The 17,192-nt window shown below is 42.9% G+C and overlaps 1 pseudogene; it reads left to right on the forward strand.

The window, feature by feature from the left end:
* The first annotated feature begins 3,951 nt into the window (after positions 1-3,951).
* Positions 3,952-4,684, forward strand: LOC142051556 (uncharacterized; annotated as a pseudogene).
* Positions 4,685-17,192: the final 12,508 nt, after the last annotated feature.

Consider the following 17,192-nt stretch of genomic DNA (forward strand, 5'->3'; position numbering starts at 1 on the left):
ACAGTCCCATATGGCCAGTGCGGAAGCCTAATGGAGAGTGGAGGCTAACAGTAAGCCATTGTTGCCTGAATGAAGTCACTTCACTGTTGAGTGCTGCTGTGCCAGACATGCTAGGACTTCAACACGAGCTGGAGTCAAAGGCAGCCAAGTGGTATGCCGCAACTGATATCGCTAATACATTCTTCTCAATCCCTCTGGCAGCAGAGTGCAGGCCACAGTTTGCTTTCACATGGAGGGGTGTCCAGTACACCTGGAATTGACTGTCCCAGGGGTGGAAACACAGTCCTACCATTTGCCATGGACTGATTCAGACTGTACTGGAACAGGGAGAAGCTCCAGAACACTTTCAATACATTGATGACATCATTGTGTGGGGCAACACAGCGGAAGAAGTTTTTGAGAAAGGAGAGAAAATTGTCCAAATGTTTCTGAATGCTGGTTTTGCCATAAAACAAAGCAAAGCGACGGGACCCACACGAGAAATCCAGTTCTTAGGAATCAAATGGCAAGATGGACGTTGTCAGATTCCAATGGATGTAATCAACAAAATAGCAGCCATGTCTCCACCAACTAGCAAAAAGGAAACACAAGCTTTCTTGGGCATTGTGGGTTTTTGGAGAATGCATATTCCAAATTACAGTCTGATCGTGAGCCCTCTCTATCAAGTGACCGGGAAAAAGAATGATTTCAAACGGGGCCCTGAGCAAGGGCAAGTCTTTGAACAGATTAAACAGGAAATAGTTCATGCAGAAGGTCTTGGGCCAGTCCGGGCAAGACAAGATATAAAAAATGTGGTCTACACTGCAGCCGGGGAGAATGGCCCTACCTGGAGCCTCTGGCAGAAAGCACCAGGGAAGACTCGAGGCCGACCCCTAGGGTTTTGGAGCTGGGGATACAGAGGGTCTGAATCCCGCTATACTCCAAGTGAAAAAGAGATATTGGCAGCATATGAAGGAGTTCGAGCTGCTTCAGAAGTGGTTGGTACTGAAGCACAGTTGCTCCTGGCACCCCAACTGCCAGTCCTGGGCTGGATGTTCAGAGGGAACGTCCCCTCTACACACCATGCAACTGATGCTACGTGGAGTAAATGGGTTGCACTGATCACCCAGTGGGCTCGAGTAGGAAACTCCAGTCGCCCAGGAATCTTGGAAGTGATTATGGACTGGCCAGAAGGCAAAGATTTTGGATTATCACCAGAGGAGGAGGTGACACGTGCTGAAGAAGCCCCACTCTATAACAAACTGTCAGAAGATGAGAAGCAGTATGCCCTGTTTGATGATGGGTCCTGTCATCTGGTGGGAAAGCACCGGAGATGGAAGGCTGCTGTATGGAGTCCTGTATGACAAGTAGCAGAAACTGCTGAAGGAGAAGGTGAATCGAGCCAGTTTGCAGAGGTAAAGGCCATTCAGCTGGCCTTAGACAATGCTGAACGGGAGAAGAGGCCAGTGCTCTATCCCTATACTGACTCCTGGATGGTGGCAAATGCCCTGTGGGGCTGGCTGCAGCAATGGAAGCAAAGCAACTGGCAGCGCAGAGGTAAACCCATCTGGGCTGCCACATTGTGGCAAGGTATTGCTGCCCGGGTAGAGAAACTGGTTGTAAAGGTACGGTATGTGGATGCTCACGTCCCCAAGAGTCGGGCCACTGAAGAACATTGGAACAACCAGCAGGTTGATGAGGCTGCCAAGATTGAAGTGGCTGAGGTGGATCTGGACTGGCAGCATAAGGGTGAACTATTTCTAGCTCGGTGGGCCCATGACACCTCAGGCCATCAAGGGAGAGATGCAACATACAGGTGGGCTCGTGACCAAGGGGTGGACTTGACCATGGATGCTATTGCACAGGCTATCCACGAATGTGAAACATGCATTGCAAACAAGAAAGCGAAGCAGGTAAAGCCTCTGTGGTATGGGGGACGATGGCTGAAATATAAATATGGGGAGGCCTGGCACTCCCACAAACCCATCAAGGCAAGTGCCATGTGCTTACAATGGTAGAAACAACGACTGGCTGGATGGAAGCATATCCTGTCCCCCATGCCACTGCCCGGAACACTATCCTGGGTCTTGAGAAACAAGTCCTGTGGCGACATGGCACCCCAGAGAGAACTGAGTCAGACAACGGGACTCATTTCTGAAACAACCTCATAGACAGCTGGGCCAAAAAGCACGGCATTGAGTGGGTGTATCACATCCCCTATCACGCACCAGCCTCTGGGAAAATTGCACAGTACAATGGACTGTTAAAAACTACACTGAGAGCAATGGGGGGTGGGACATTCAAGCACTGGGATACACATTTAGCAAAAGCCACGTGGTTAGTCAACACGAGGGGATCTGCCAATCGAGCTGGCCCTGCCCAGTCAGAAATCCTACATACTGTGGAAGGGGATAGAGTCCCTGTAGTGCACACAAAAAGTATGCTGGGCAAAACAGTCTGGGTTCTTCCTGCCTTGGGCAAAGGCAAACCCATTCGCGGGATTGCTTTTGCTCGAGGACCTGGGTGCACTTGGTGGGTGATGCGGGAGGATGGAGAAATCCGTTGTGTGCCTCAAGGGGATTTGATTTTGGGTGAAAACAGCCAATGAACTGAATGGCACAATGTGAACTGCTATATAATATTGTGTGTCACCTCTGTGTTGTATCAATGATATCAGAGTACGAGCCTCCCAATCCATGGAAGATAAACTGTGAAACAAGCAAAGTACAGCAGTGATGGAATGATGGCTGACTCGGTATGCAGCAACCCAACGCCGCACACGCTATCTCTACCACCCTGAAAGACTGATATGACAGATGGACCCCAGAGTCATGGACTGGGTGAACTCAATGGACATTTTAATGGACATTTTCCAGGGAAGGTCCATAAACTAAGGGAATGATGTCTGTGTATTATGTTAAAGGATGGGAAGGGGAGGGGTGGTGGTTGGTACGGTTGTATTGCATCATATGGGACCTGGGCATGGTGTAAATGGTATGGAATAAGGAGCGTTACCCTTCTGATTCTCTCCCCCATCTATGGGTGGAGGAGTAAGCGAGCGACTGTGTGGGGCTGAGCTGCCAGCTAAACCACATAGTGGCTAATTGTTCAGTGCTTCATAGCAAACACCAGGCATATATCCAAAATATGCCTAATATTACAGTATTGTCATATGTATGGAAATTAACTTCTAAAAATCCTACTTAGCTGGTACATTTATTCCAATCTAAACAAAGTAACATTCTCCCAGCAGGGTAGAATAATGAAGAAACAACGACAGAAAGTGTTTAATTGCACCTTATCTCAACTGAGTCTGAAGCAAGGAGTTTACCAGCTCTACCTCTGAAAGGGTTATAGATATTTTTTGTCACTTTATATATGCATTTTTTTGGTCTTTATTTCTCTGAAAGATAAAGTAAGCTCAAATTCAAGGCTGTCCCTAGTCTGCATCAAGATAGTTATAATAGAAACAGCATTAACAGCAAATTCAAGCGTAAGTAAGGTTCTAGAAAAATACTTAATCACAGAGTAGAAAAGAAAGAAAGAAAAAGGTAAAGAAGAAAAGCAAAGAAAATTACAACTAAAGATATGTATTAACAGTCTGGATTCCTCCATGAATGCATATCACCTTGCTATATGTCCCTGAGAAAGATTGTCAGTTTTAAGACTCTGAAAGTAAATATCCCTTCTCTTTACTTCATTATAATTAACTCAGCCTTGTGAAATTTTCTCTGTTGTAGATACTTCAGCACATCCAAAAAATATACAATACTTGTCAAATATCAATATTGTTTCACCACTATTTTTATGTCACATTTAGTGCTATATTTATTTATTTATTTATTTATTTATTTATTTATTAATAAGTTATTCTGAGTAGAGTCTTACGGACACTTAACCTCTATTCTCAGTTCCATGACTACTGAATATGAGAGGTGGAATCACCCGTGTGGAACACAGCACAGCACCTGAATGGTGCGGCTAAGTGACAAAATGTCTGTCCCAAAGGATGAATATTCTTTAAGGAAGATCAGCAATTTATCTCTGCTGCCCCCATCTGCAACCTCCTCTCACAGTACAGAATTTAACCAAACACTTGAAGGAGAATTGGGCCCTTTGAGAAGCGAATCAAAACCTTCAGCAAAAGAACAGGGCTTTTTGTATGAAGAACAAAGCCTATTTGTATGAAGAACAAACCTATCAGGAGAATCAAAGTATCCAAAGACAGAACAAACTCCTTAGGGAAGAGAATAAAAACCTTCAAGAGAAGCATAGGCACCCTTCAGAGGAAACAAAGCACCTTGAGAAACAGCAAAAAGCCCTCCAGCAACAAAATAAAGACTCAGAGAAGAGGTTCGGGCTCTCAAAGGACAAGAAAGAGCATTTGCAATGGAGGAAAAAGCTCTTCAGCATGAGATTTTAGCTTTATGGAAGGAAAACAAGGCCTTCATGGAGCAGTTTAAGGCTCATCAAAAGGACAACAAAGCTGTTCAGGAAGAGGAAAAGGCTCTTTGTGAGGAAAAAAAATGCCCTCAGTGAAGAGAAATTTGCCCTCCAAGAGGAGAATGGGGCCCTTCAAGATGAGAAAAAGGCCCTGCAAAGTCAGGAGAAAGCTCTCCAAGAAGATCACAAAGTCCTCCATGAATGGAATAAGATACTTCAAGAGGAGGAATAAAGTAATATAAGTGAGGAATCAGGTGCTTAGGGAGATTTAGCAGGAGAGGTAAAGAGTTTACAAAGACAGTAATTTTCATTCTTAGTCAGATATTATGGTCTAGTTTTCGTAACAGAATATCAACAAAAAGTAATGGATAAAACCAGGCATAAAGTTGTCTGTTGGGCTTAGTGCAAAATCCTAGGATGTTTGAAAACAGTGAAACATGCGTGTTGGTATCTTGGATCCCTGATGCCTAATAAATTACTGCTGGCAATACATAATGCATATCTGCAGATGTCTGCTTTATTGAGATATTGAATACCACAGAAAACAAGATTCTTATTATAGTATTTCAAAGTTCAGTTTAACACAGTTTTCTTACTATAGAATATTGGAGGATATTCATAGAAAAATCTGATTCTGATGTGTCCTGGTTTAACCTGGCAGGCAGCTAAACACCACACAGCTGTTTGCTCACAACCCCCAGTGGGATGGGGATACAATTGGAAAAAAAAGGTAAAACTCATGGATTGAGATAAAGACAATTTAATAGGACAGAAAAGGAATGGAAAATAATAATAATGATAACAGAATATACAAAACAAGTGTTGTACAATGTGATTGCTCACCACCCACTGACCAAGACCCAGCCAGTTCCCAAGGAGTGGCTGCACCTCCCTGGCCAACCTGCCCAATTTTTTGTTCAGCATGACGTCATATGGTATGGAACATCCATTTGGACAGTTTGGGTCAGCTGTCCTGGCTGCGCTGGCAGGGCATGAGAAACTGAAAAGTCCTTGACTAGTGTAAGCACTACTTGGCAACAACTAAACCATCAGCTTGTTATCAAAATTATTCTCATCCTAAATCCAAAACATGGCACTATACCAGCTACTAGGAAGAAAATTAACTCTATCCCAGCCAAAGCCAGGACATGATGTAATAAACACAAGGGAGACTTCCACTTTTTACATCTAGACTTAATCAGTAAAATAACGTTTCTGAAAATAATTGGTAGGAAGTGCTTTCAGAACATGTTAGCAAATCCTTCGCCTCAGAGATTTTCCTTCAAAGATCCGGTTTTACTATGAGCTTTGAGAAAAAAAAAAATCAGTACGTTTGTGCTACTAAAGAAAGAAGATCAGGAATCAAGCTTGAACACTGTCTTCTTGGACCATCCACAGCACTTTTTTTCTCTATTTCTGCTTTGTGCATCTCCAACAGGCAATTTCAAAGGGAATAGGTATGCACAAGTACTCCCAAAAGCAATGGTTAGGCAAGCAAGGGTTTGTCTTTAATCTTATACAGTCCTCCAATGTCAGCTTTGTAGGCTTTGTACCCTTGGACACCTGCACTATCACCCATAAAACAAAATTGTGCTATCATATGATAAAAACACCTCCCTTGTGGAGTGCAAAGATATTACTTCAAAAGCTCAGAGCTGTAAAACCACACCAGAATAAAAACAGCACATTAAGACTAAGTGGTGTGCATAGGAAACCAGGGACAAAAACTCACTGTGTGGATGTGGCCAGTCACCTCTAGCTGCATCTAGCCATAAGCAGGTTGACACAAGCAAATATTTGACGCTTGACCTTGAGTCCAGGTCTCTGGAAGAGATTTCCTGTCCACCCAGGAAATCAAGTAAGCAATGAAATGTATTGTTAGTGTAGAAACAAATACTTGTTAGTGTAGAAACAAAAGGACTAGAAAACAAAGTTCTCTAGCCATGGCTCCAAAATCTCAAAGAGAGGGATATTGCAGGCAGTGTAGTGAAGATGTGTGTAGCTAACACCTGACACAAGCAAATTAATATTTCTTTTGCCAAAGATTAAATATCTTCATATCTTTAACCTTAAAGGCCAGATAGGCTTTGGAAAGTTGATCACAGTGGTGTGCTAGTTGATATCTAGCCTGACAAAACTGATGCAGTTTGGAAGGTATATTGTCCTGGAGAAACATTAGGAATGTTTTTCTTGTCCAGATGATTTTCTGTTGAGAAACCTGATATACTGTGTCTTCAATTTAGAGATTTTTGATTCAGATCCTTCCTTTGGCTGCAGATACTTTGCATGTTGGAAGCATTCTTGTCAGATGTCTATCATACAGATCTTGTTTTATGGTCACACAGAGAGAGGTAACAGATGAACAGTGGACTAAAGTTCAGTACTTGAACTTTTTTTCTGGATACAGGCTAAATCACACGACTACCTATATTATCATATAATAATTGTTGAATATGATGTGAGCTAAAAAAATTAAAAGAAGTGTAGAACTGTAGAATAATTTAGATGGGATGTGACCTCTAGAGGTCATCTAGTCACTCACTGAAAGCAAGGACAGATTTTAAGTTACCTCAGAAAAAAAGGAAACATTAGCCAGAGTTACATTAGAATAGGGGAAAGACAACATCTCTGTCTCATATTTGCCTGGTTCCCCAGCTTGGTTCATCTGTCCAGCATTGGACAAGTCAGATGTTAGTAGATCACCAACACATGTAGGTCTGCAGTGCCTTATTTTCTACAGCTTCATGTTCCTCCATGTCTTCTCAAATGATCCTTCCACTTTATAGTTCACATTGCTAATTTCTGGTTTCACATATGACTGTTCTTGCCTCACTGTTAAAGAATATTCAGGACCCAAAGCAAACTGTAAAGTTTCCTGTAACTGAACAAAACTGTTCATCTTTCTACCAGTTTAGCTGTCTTTTCAACAAGTCTTGTAGCTGTTTCTAGATTTGTCTCCTCTTCTGCAGTGTCTGTGGTAGGCTAGGCACTTCAAGTAAGGTGTGGTAGCTTGTTGTGGGCAAAACAGTCTCAACCTAAGGAATTTTACTTAATTTAATTTATTGCTAATTAATTCAAAATTTTAATTATAGATTCAGGTATTGAGAAGAAAAAAACATAAACTAACAAGGAAATACTTTTCCTCCTTGTGTTCAACTTGAGTCCTCCCCTTCTACCTCTCAACCTCCCTTGTTTTCACCTCACATTGCACTTGTCCCTCTCCAATCCTTCTGGCCACGAGGGAGGGTGGGGTCAGTGAACGATGTTTTCCTTTTGCTGGTCCTTGCTTCTACCCCATTTTCCCCATGCATGGACCATGAATGTCTGTAGTCCCTTGGCAGTGTCTCTGCCCTAACATGGGTCACCTGCAGTCTGTAGTCCCTCAGAGGTACCTTCTCTGGCATGGAATGCCTCTTTTCAATAGTGCAACTCCAGCTGTGTCCCCAACAATGTCTCCTTCCATGTGTCCTCTCCACTTCTCTGGAGGTGTTTTCTCCTTCATTTTCTCATGTCTCCAGTAACTGCTGCTCTTTCCTACACGGGTATGAATCAGGGCACCGGGGGTTCCCCTGCCTCGCTGCAGTTTTGGTGCAAGATGCAATGTTTACAGCAGTGTCAGAGCCCACCAAAGGCAGCTGTGACTGGGCCGGAGCAGCTCAGAGCCTCCTCCACAGAGGGCATTCTGCAGCCACCAGCTACCTAGGCAGCCTACCTGTTACACCCAGTACAGTGTTCCTGTAATTGCTTTGTTCACCACCAGTATGAGTAAATGATTCTGTCCCTGAGCTTGGACATTGTCTCAGGTAATCCATGCAGCTAGGTATAAAATGGATATGTGGGTACATTTCAATTATTTTTTTTCCATACTGAATATACAGTTAGTGTTTCTGTGCCATTCAACTTCCAGCTGCCATGTTCCACCTCCCCTTTTCTCCTACTCTGCCTACTCAGAGTTGAAGTGTAAATAGTTCCTTGGACAATACTTCTAACCATGATTTGCAAAGCTCAACAACTCGCAAGTTTTGTCTGCACTGCAGTAGGAAATCCTGCAGTGGAATTCCCACAGTAGACAGAGGAATTTGTGACTGCAGTGGAAAGAATTTTAAAATTTTCATGCAGAGCCAAAAAGCATTTTCTGGTCAAGGAATCAGGGCACTAAATTGGGGTAGTTAAGATATGCATTCTGAGTCAAACGTCAGCAGCATCAAAGTTAGACAGCCCTGATTCACATATAATTTATGTGATACCCTATGCTTTGATGTCAGACAGGACATGTAAGGAGACAACCCTTATGCAGATATAAGACAGAGTTTGCTGTTACGCAGGAGAAAGTCTCTACCTTTGTTCTGTAGTACCTGTGTGGTGACCAGCTGATGGAGAACCACCACTTTCCCCCATGGTAAATTGTTGCCCCTTGCTGTACGTGCTATGAGACACTCACACAGAACTTGCGCCTAAACTCATGGATCCCCATATATGTGAAGAGAAAGGAGTTCTTCATATATTCTGATAGTCTGCTATTCTGATATATTCAGACTTCTGTTGAAATATATAAGGCTGGTCTCCTAGAACTGCTTTCTCTAATAGTTTTCTTCCCTCGGTTCCCTTGGAATTTTATGATGTGTTTACTTAGAATGAGGAACTATGATAATAACTTGGCAAGATTATGTCTTAGTGATGGTAATATTCCTTTTGGAAGATGATGCATTTAATTGTAATTACATTAGGGATTGTTTCAATTCTGGGTTATATATTTATATAATGAAGAAACATGATTGCTGCTTTAAATTATCTGTGTAGCATTAATGTGATTAAATTTACTTACACACAAATAACTTAATTATTCCATAATACATTATGTTTAAAACATTACAGAATTGTTGTGTGTAATTAGATACTTCAAGTATGATTAACAGCTTTTCAAAGTATTTTATATTAGCTGTTTATTTCTTGTGAAATATGCCACACCACTGTGGCATCAAGAGTGATGATAAAGTTTCAGCTAATGTATATAAACAGCTGTATAGACTATTGTGTTATGCTGAAGGTTTTGCGTTGTGAACAGCAGAATGAAGCCCTGTTGGAGGCGTGTTACCAGCAGTGTGCACCAGGGATTGATATTGGGGCCAATACTCTTTAACATCCTCATTAATGACCTAGAGAATGGGACATCATGCACCCTCAGCAAGTTTCAGATGACATGAAACGTGGAGGAGTGGCTGATACACCTGATGGGTGTGCTGCCATTCAGAGGGACAGGCTGAAGACTTGGGCAGACAGGAATCTAATGATGTTCAGCAAAATGAAATGCACATTTCCCCAGGGAAATTCCTGTGGTGAAATAACCTCATGTACCATTACATGTTTGTTGCCGACCATCTAGAAAATGGCTTTGTAGTAAAGGGCCTGGGGACCGACATCAAATTGAACAGGAGACAGCAGTGTGTCCTTGCAGCACAGAGGGCTAAGGATATGCTGGGCTGCATTACGGAAAGTATTGCCAGCAGGATGAGGGAGGTGATCCTTCTGCTCACTGTGGGTGAGGCCACAACTGAAGTGTTGCATCCAGCTCTGAGTACCCCAGCAGAAGGGAGACATGAACTTACTGGAGAGAGGCCAGCAAAGGGCTAAGATGCTTAAGTCACTGGAGCATCTCTTATAAGAGAACAAGCCTGAGAGATCTGGGACTGTCCAGCCTGGAGAAAAGAAAGTTCTGGGCGTTCTTATCCTTGTGTTACCTGATTTGTTGTATTTGTTATACCAGATTTGGAGGGGCAGGAGGGCAGTAAACTATTTGGAACCATACCATTATCTGCCTAATTCAGTAATAAGACAAGAAGCAATAGAGAGAAACTAAAATTCAGGAAATTCCATTTAAATATAAGAATAAATAAATAAATAAATAAAAACACCAAAAAAACAAACCTTTTCTATTGTAAGGTTTATCAAACTTTGGAACAGGCTGTCCAGTGAGGTTGTCGAGTCTCTATCCTTGGAGATATTCTAAAACTGACTGGACATTGTCCTGGGCAACATGGTCTAGCTGATCATTCTTTGAGCAGGGAGGTTGGCCTAGATGTTCCCCAGAGGTCTCTTCCAACCAAAACCATTCTGTGATTCTTTGGCTTACTGTCAAGTCCATCGAATATTAAGTACCTTGCACCTCTAACCTTACATCAAGGATTCTTTTCCTTCTGTATGGTTTCTTTAAATCTGTAAGAAGCCAAGCAGAAGAGTCTCAGGAACAACAAACACAGAAGTTTTACAGTGTAGTAAAGACAAAATATTTAGAGAAAAGAGGGCATTATTAATATTGCTATTCTTATTGTTATTGCTGTTACTATTGCTAGTAGAATAGAAGAGAATCATTAAGGTTGGAAAAGACCTCTAAGATCATCAAGTCCAACCATCAACCCAACACTACCATGTCTCCTAAATGATGCCCTCAAGTGCCACGTCTACACGACTTTTAAGTACCTCCAGGGATGGTGACTCTACCACCTCTCTGGGCAGCTTGTTCCAATGTTTGACAACCCTTTTTCAATAAAGATTTTTTTCCTTAGATCCAATCTAAACCTCCCCTGATGCAGCTTAAAAACATTTCCTCTCATCCTATCATTAGTGACCTGGGAGAAGAGACCAACACCCACCTCACTACAACCTCCTTGCAGGTAATTGTAGAGAGCAATAAGGTCTCCCCTCAGCCTCCTCTTCTCCAGGCTAAACAACCCCAGTTCCCTCAACCTCTCTTCATAAAACCTGCTCTCTAGACCCTTCACCAGCTTTGTTGCCCTTCTTTGGACACGCTCCAGCAACTCAATGTCCTTCTTGTAGTGAGGGGCCCAAAACTGAACACAGTATTCAAGGTGTGGCCTCACCAGTGCTGAGGACAGGGGCACGATCACCTCCCTACTCCTGCTGGCCACACTATTCCTGACACAAGGCAGGATGGTGTTGGTCTTCTTGGCCACCTGGGCACACTGCTGGCTCATGTTCAGCTGGCTGTCAACCAACACCCCCAGGTCCTTCTCAGCTTGGCAGCTTTCCAGCCACTCTTCCCCAAGGCTGTAGCACTGCATGGGGTTGTTGTGAGCCAAGTGCAGGACCCGGCACTTAGCCTTGTTGAATCTCATACAGTTGGTCTCAGCCCATCGATCCATCCTGTCCAGGTCTCTCTGCAGAGACTTCCTACCCACGAGCAGATCAACACTCTTGCCCAACTTGGTGTCATCTGCAAACTTACTGACGGTGCACTTGATCCCCTCATCCAGATCATTGATAAAGATATTAAACAAGACTGGCCCCAACACTGAGCCATGGGGAACTCTGCTTGTGAATGGCTGCCAGCTGGATTTAGCTCTGTTCACCATAACTCTCCGGGCTTGGACATCCAGCCAGTTTTTTATGCAGCAAAGAGTACACCTGTCTAACCCATGAGCTGCCAGCTTCTCTAGGAGGATGCTGTGGGAGAGAGTATCAAAGGCTTTACTAAAGTCCAGGTAAATAATATCCACAGCCTTTCCCTCATTCACTAGGTGGGTCACCCTGTCATATAAGGCAATCAGGCTGGTCAGACAGGACCTGCCTTTCATGAAGCCATGTTGGCTGGGCCTGATCCCCTGGTTGTCCTACACATGCCTGGTGAGTTCACTCAAGATGAATCACTCCATAATCTTCCCTAATACTGAGGTCAGGCTGACAGGCCTGTAGTTCTCTGGATCCTCATTCTGGTCCTTCTTGCAGATGGGCATCACATCGGCAAGCCTCCAGTCATCTGGGACCTTCTCTGTTAACCAGGACTGCTTATAGATGTTGGAGAGTGGCTTGGTGACCTCCTCCACCAGCTCCCTCAGTACTTTTGGGTGGATCCCATCTGGCCCCATAGCACTGTGAATGTCCAGGTGGAGCAGCAGGTGGTAAACATTTTCTTCCTGGATTATGGGGGGTTTATTCTGTGATCCGTCCCTGCCTTCCAGCTAAGGGGGCTGAATACCCTGGGGATAACTGGTCTTACTGTTAAAGACTGAGGCAAAGAAGGCATTTAGTACCTCAGCCTTTTCCTCATCCTCTGTTGCAATGTTCCCCTCTGTGTCCAATAGAGGATGGAGATTCTCTTTGATTCTCTTTTTATTGTTGATATATTTGTGAGAACATTTTTTGCTATCCCTTACAGCAGGGGCCAGGTTGAGTTCTAGCTGGGCTTTTATTTGCCTAATTTTCTCCCTGCAAGACCTGACGAGGTATCTGTACTCTTCTTGTGTTACCTGCCCTTTCTTCCAAAAGCAGTAGACTCTCCTTTGTTTCCTGAGTGTCAGCAGAAGCTCCCTGGTCAGCCAGGCCCGTCGTCTTCCCCACCAGTTCATCTTGCAACACTGGGGGACAGCCTGCTCCTCTGCCTGAAAGACTTCCTTCCTGAAGAAAGTCCAGCCTTCCTGGACTCCTTTGCTCTTCAGGGCTGCCTCCCAAGGGATTCTCCCAACCAGTGCCCTGAACAGGCCAAAAGCTGCCCTCTGGAAGTCCATGGTAGTGGTCCTGCTGACCCCTCTTCTTACTTCGCCAAGAATCGAGAACTCAATCGTAGCATGGTCATTAAGCCTAAGACGGCCTCTGACCACCACATCTTCCACCAGTTCTTTGTGAACAGCAGGTCAAGCAAGGCACCTCCCCTGGTAGGCTCACTTACCAGCTGTGTGAGGAAGTTATCTTCCACACAGCCCAGAAACCCCCTAGACTGTTTCTTCTCTGCTGTGCTGTATTTCCAGCAGACATCTGTTAAATTGAACCCCCCCACTAAAACAAGGGAAACTAATTGTGAGACTTCCTCCAGCTGCTTGTAGAACCCTTCATCTACCTCTTCCTCCTGGCTGGGTGGTCTATAACAGACCTGAGCAGGATATCTGCTTTGTTGGCCTTCCCCCTCATCCTTACCCATAAACACTCAACCTTATCATCAAATTCGCTAAGCTCTATTCAATTGAAGCACTCCCTGACATACAGAGCCACCCTACCACCTCTCCTTCCTTGCCAATGCCTTCTGAAGAGCTTATAGCCATCCATTGCAGCACTCCAGTCGTAAGAGTCATCCCACCATGTCTCTGTGATGGCACCTAAGTCATAACTATCCCGCTGCACAATGGCTTCCAGCTCCTCCTGTTTGTTGCCCATGCTGCGTGCATTGGCATAGATGCACTTGAGCTGGGCTATCGGTTTCACCCCCAACCCTGACATGCCACCCCTAGTCTCCTCTCTAGTGGGCCTGGCTACATCCCCCTCCTCCTTCAAGCCTAGTTTAAAGCCTTCTTGATGAGCCCCACCAACTCATTTGCAAGAATCCTTTTCCCCCTTTGAGATAGGTGAATTCCATCTGCCACCAGCAGGCCCGGTGCCTTGTAAACCTCCCCATGATCAAAAAACCCAAAATTCGACTGATGGCACCAGCCTCTGAGCCATGTGTTAATCAGATGAGTTTTCCTGTTCCCTTCAGTATTACTCTTCCCTGCCACTGACAGGATTGAGGAAAGCACTACCTGCTCTCTTGATCCTTCGACCAGTCGCCCCAGTGCCCTGAAGTCCCTTTTGGTTGCTCTTGGGCTTCTCTCCACAACCTCATCACTGCCCACCTTCACAACCAATAGCAGGTAGTAATCAGAGGGCTGTACCAGACCGTGGAGTTTCCTAGTAACATCTGTGACCTGAGCCCCAGGTATGCAGCAGACTTCCCTGTGGGATGGGTCTGGTTGGCATATTGGGCCCTCTGTCCCCCTCAGAAGGAAATCACCTAAAACAGCTAACCTCCTTTTCTTCTTAATAGAGGCAGTCATAATGTGTGGGGCTAGCCAGCTCTCCCTAGGAAACCCTCCGACGGACCTTCACCTGCATCCTCATTTGCCTGGCCCTCAAGTTCCAGAGCCCTGTATCTGTTGTGTAAGGGCAGCTGGGAGGGTGAAGGAGGCTGGGATGGGTTTCACCTGCCACCCTGAGCAGGGACCTGTTTCCTTCGCCCCCCATCTTTTACGTTCCCTCCTAATAGTAATAGTACTATTACTATTACTATAATCACCATAAATCAGTTCCGATCAAGCTTAGGGAAAAAATCACAGACAACTTTCTCTGAAGATCATTTCCACTGGGCTTTTAACATCTATCTAACTGAATGTGATCTCATGAAATTGCATAAATACTACTAGAAGCCTATGAATGTAATTAGAATGTGTAAGATGTTCAGTCTTAAGATTTCTTGAAAATACACACCCTTTTACATTATCTTTTTCCATATTATCCTTTTATCCTTTATCCCTTACCATTCTATCCCTTTTGTCCTTTTTAAATTATCCTTTAAATATGGTTAAAAGAGTAAGATGGGGGTAACTAGCATAAATTGAATCTGCCTTATAACAGATACTTTTGACATTTGGGAAATCTCCAAATCTGAAGATAAACATCGTAGGGTACATATTTCCATTGCCACAATGACAGAAAAGAGCAGTTACAGGGAAAGTAACTGCAGAGTAATAGTGTTGCAATTTCCATTTCCAGGAAGGTAAGTTCAATATCTTGCTCAGATCCTTTCCCTGCTGATCTCTCTAAGCGTTTAATGTGCATGTAAATGACTCATGAATATATGATTATGAACATTTAAAGTTACCTGCATAGACACTTTTAACATACAGGAGGGACTTTTTTTTGGTTACACATTGCATGACCTGTGTAAAGGAAGATGTTAGCTGTAGAGACTGCAGGCACACGAAACGGGTAGATATGCTGTGGATATAGGACACAAGAAGATCAGTATCAAATGGTAACACTGGAGGTAAAGATGAACTGTAAGCTGAAAATCTTATTTATGAATGTTCAAACAGATGTGTTTGTACTTTGGATTCATTTTCATCATGAAATACACCTTCAGAGAATGCTTCCAGATGATGAATGTTTCTGTAACATCAAAATCATCAGATTTGAGGACTGTATTGTGAATAAAATTGTTATAATGGGAGGAACAGTAGACCAAATATCAGCTATCAAGAAAATGTTGTACATCCTGAAGCAGTCTTAACAGCTCAGAAATTATGTCCCTCTCCAGAATCCTTTGAGACATAACAGGAAAGTAAGAGGGCTCTTGGGCCCCGGAAAGCGTATTGCTACTAACAGAATCATAAGATGCAGAAAGATGAATGCACATCCCTGGGATATTACTGAAGGAGCAAGCATGCCAAAGAAGATGAAAGTACAGAGCTGAAAAGGAGGACTTGTAGGTGCCTTGCAAGAAGTTTACGGGACAAGAACATCACTAAGAGGATGCAGGAGATGGGACTTTAGGGAGGAAATCCTCAGTCTCAGTACAGCTCTACCTAAAAGCCATATCCATGCACATTAGTCAGTTTTAGTCTCATGCTGGGTCAATACCCTCTTGGTTCCAAGAGCAGAAGGGCAAACAGAATCCTCAGCATGGTACCCACTATGGATGGACTTAGCTGTGTCAAGTGTTTGCCATGCAGTAGTGAAACTAATAAAAGTCAGTATCTTCCAAAAGTTAACAATAATTGCTAGAAGAGTCTGGGATAAATATCAGCTGGTAAATGGGAACATTTTCTTCTGGATAAAAATTATATACCTTTCATTGCACTGCAAAAGAGACCCTCTATTCTTGTCAGATGTTAAGGAAAGTTGAACTTACCATATCAGAAATGTGTTTAGCTTTACATTTAACTCCTACAATGGAGTCTTTTAAGAAAGTTCGAGCCAGCTTAAGGCAAATAATTTAAAATATGTTTTTTTGTTAATTGTGTGGAAAAAATATTTCTAACCTTTGAAAATACTATATTTTGGGTTGCTCCAGGGAATTTTTTCAACTAAGCAGATATCTCATTCAAACCTCCTCCTGGCATTGATTCGGAATTTTAAATATAATATAAAATAAAATATAAAATCAACAGGAGGTCCAGGAGGCAGAGCTAGCTGTTAAAATAGTTTTGGATGCTTATTAAAATGGTCAAAATAGAAAGTCAATAGAATAAAGACTACTGATGTATAAATCTAATATACAAATTCTTTGTACTACGGAATGCACATATCTCGGTTGGCATAGTAGTACCACTTCAAAAATGCTCTGAGCCAGAGAATTATACTTTTCTGTTTCTCCCCTACAGTTACAGACACTGAATATGCTTTAGCTCAGTGTAGCCAGGAGAGTTTGTAGACAGACACATGAATTATAGGCATGCTTTTATAACTTAGGCAGAATTTTAGAAAGATGGCAAAATAGGTGTAGCTTTCACTAGATTTCCACTTGCTGGTTACTTTACCTGAAGCATAATATTAACAACATCTCTGAGTGAAAAAAAAAAAAAAAAAGCTTTTTAGAAGCAAGCTGAAGTAAAAGCAAAAATGGGAAAATAAAATAAAATTTTAAAAAAGTTTAGTTCCATGCACATCATATTGCTTGAGAAAAAGAAAAAAAATAAAAAGAAGAAGAAGAATGTTTTAGTCTAAGGCTGCCCATAGGGTGAAAAACTTTTGCTTAGATCTCCTGTGAAAGAGCAGAAAATTTTAGTAATGTTCTCTTGCACAAGGAGAGGTAGGCTGATGAGAAAAAAATCTAACAGACCCAGGACATCTGGTCTCTCTATGTATATAATGAACTGTTTGAGCTCAGAACAAGAAGAAAAAAAAAGATAACAAATAACATGCATGATCTGATTCCTTAGAGTGGAAGATTGGAGCAAAAACTACGATAATTCTAATCCTGTTCTTACAGAAGGTATCAGTGTTTA

This window comes from Phalacrocorax aristotelis, chromosome 1, assembly GCF_949628215.1.
Source record: "Phalacrocorax aristotelis chromosome 1, bGulAri2.1, whole genome shotgun sequence".
NCBI lineage: Eukaryota > Metazoa > Chordata > Aves > Suliformes > Phalacrocoracidae > Phalacrocorax > Phalacrocorax aristotelis.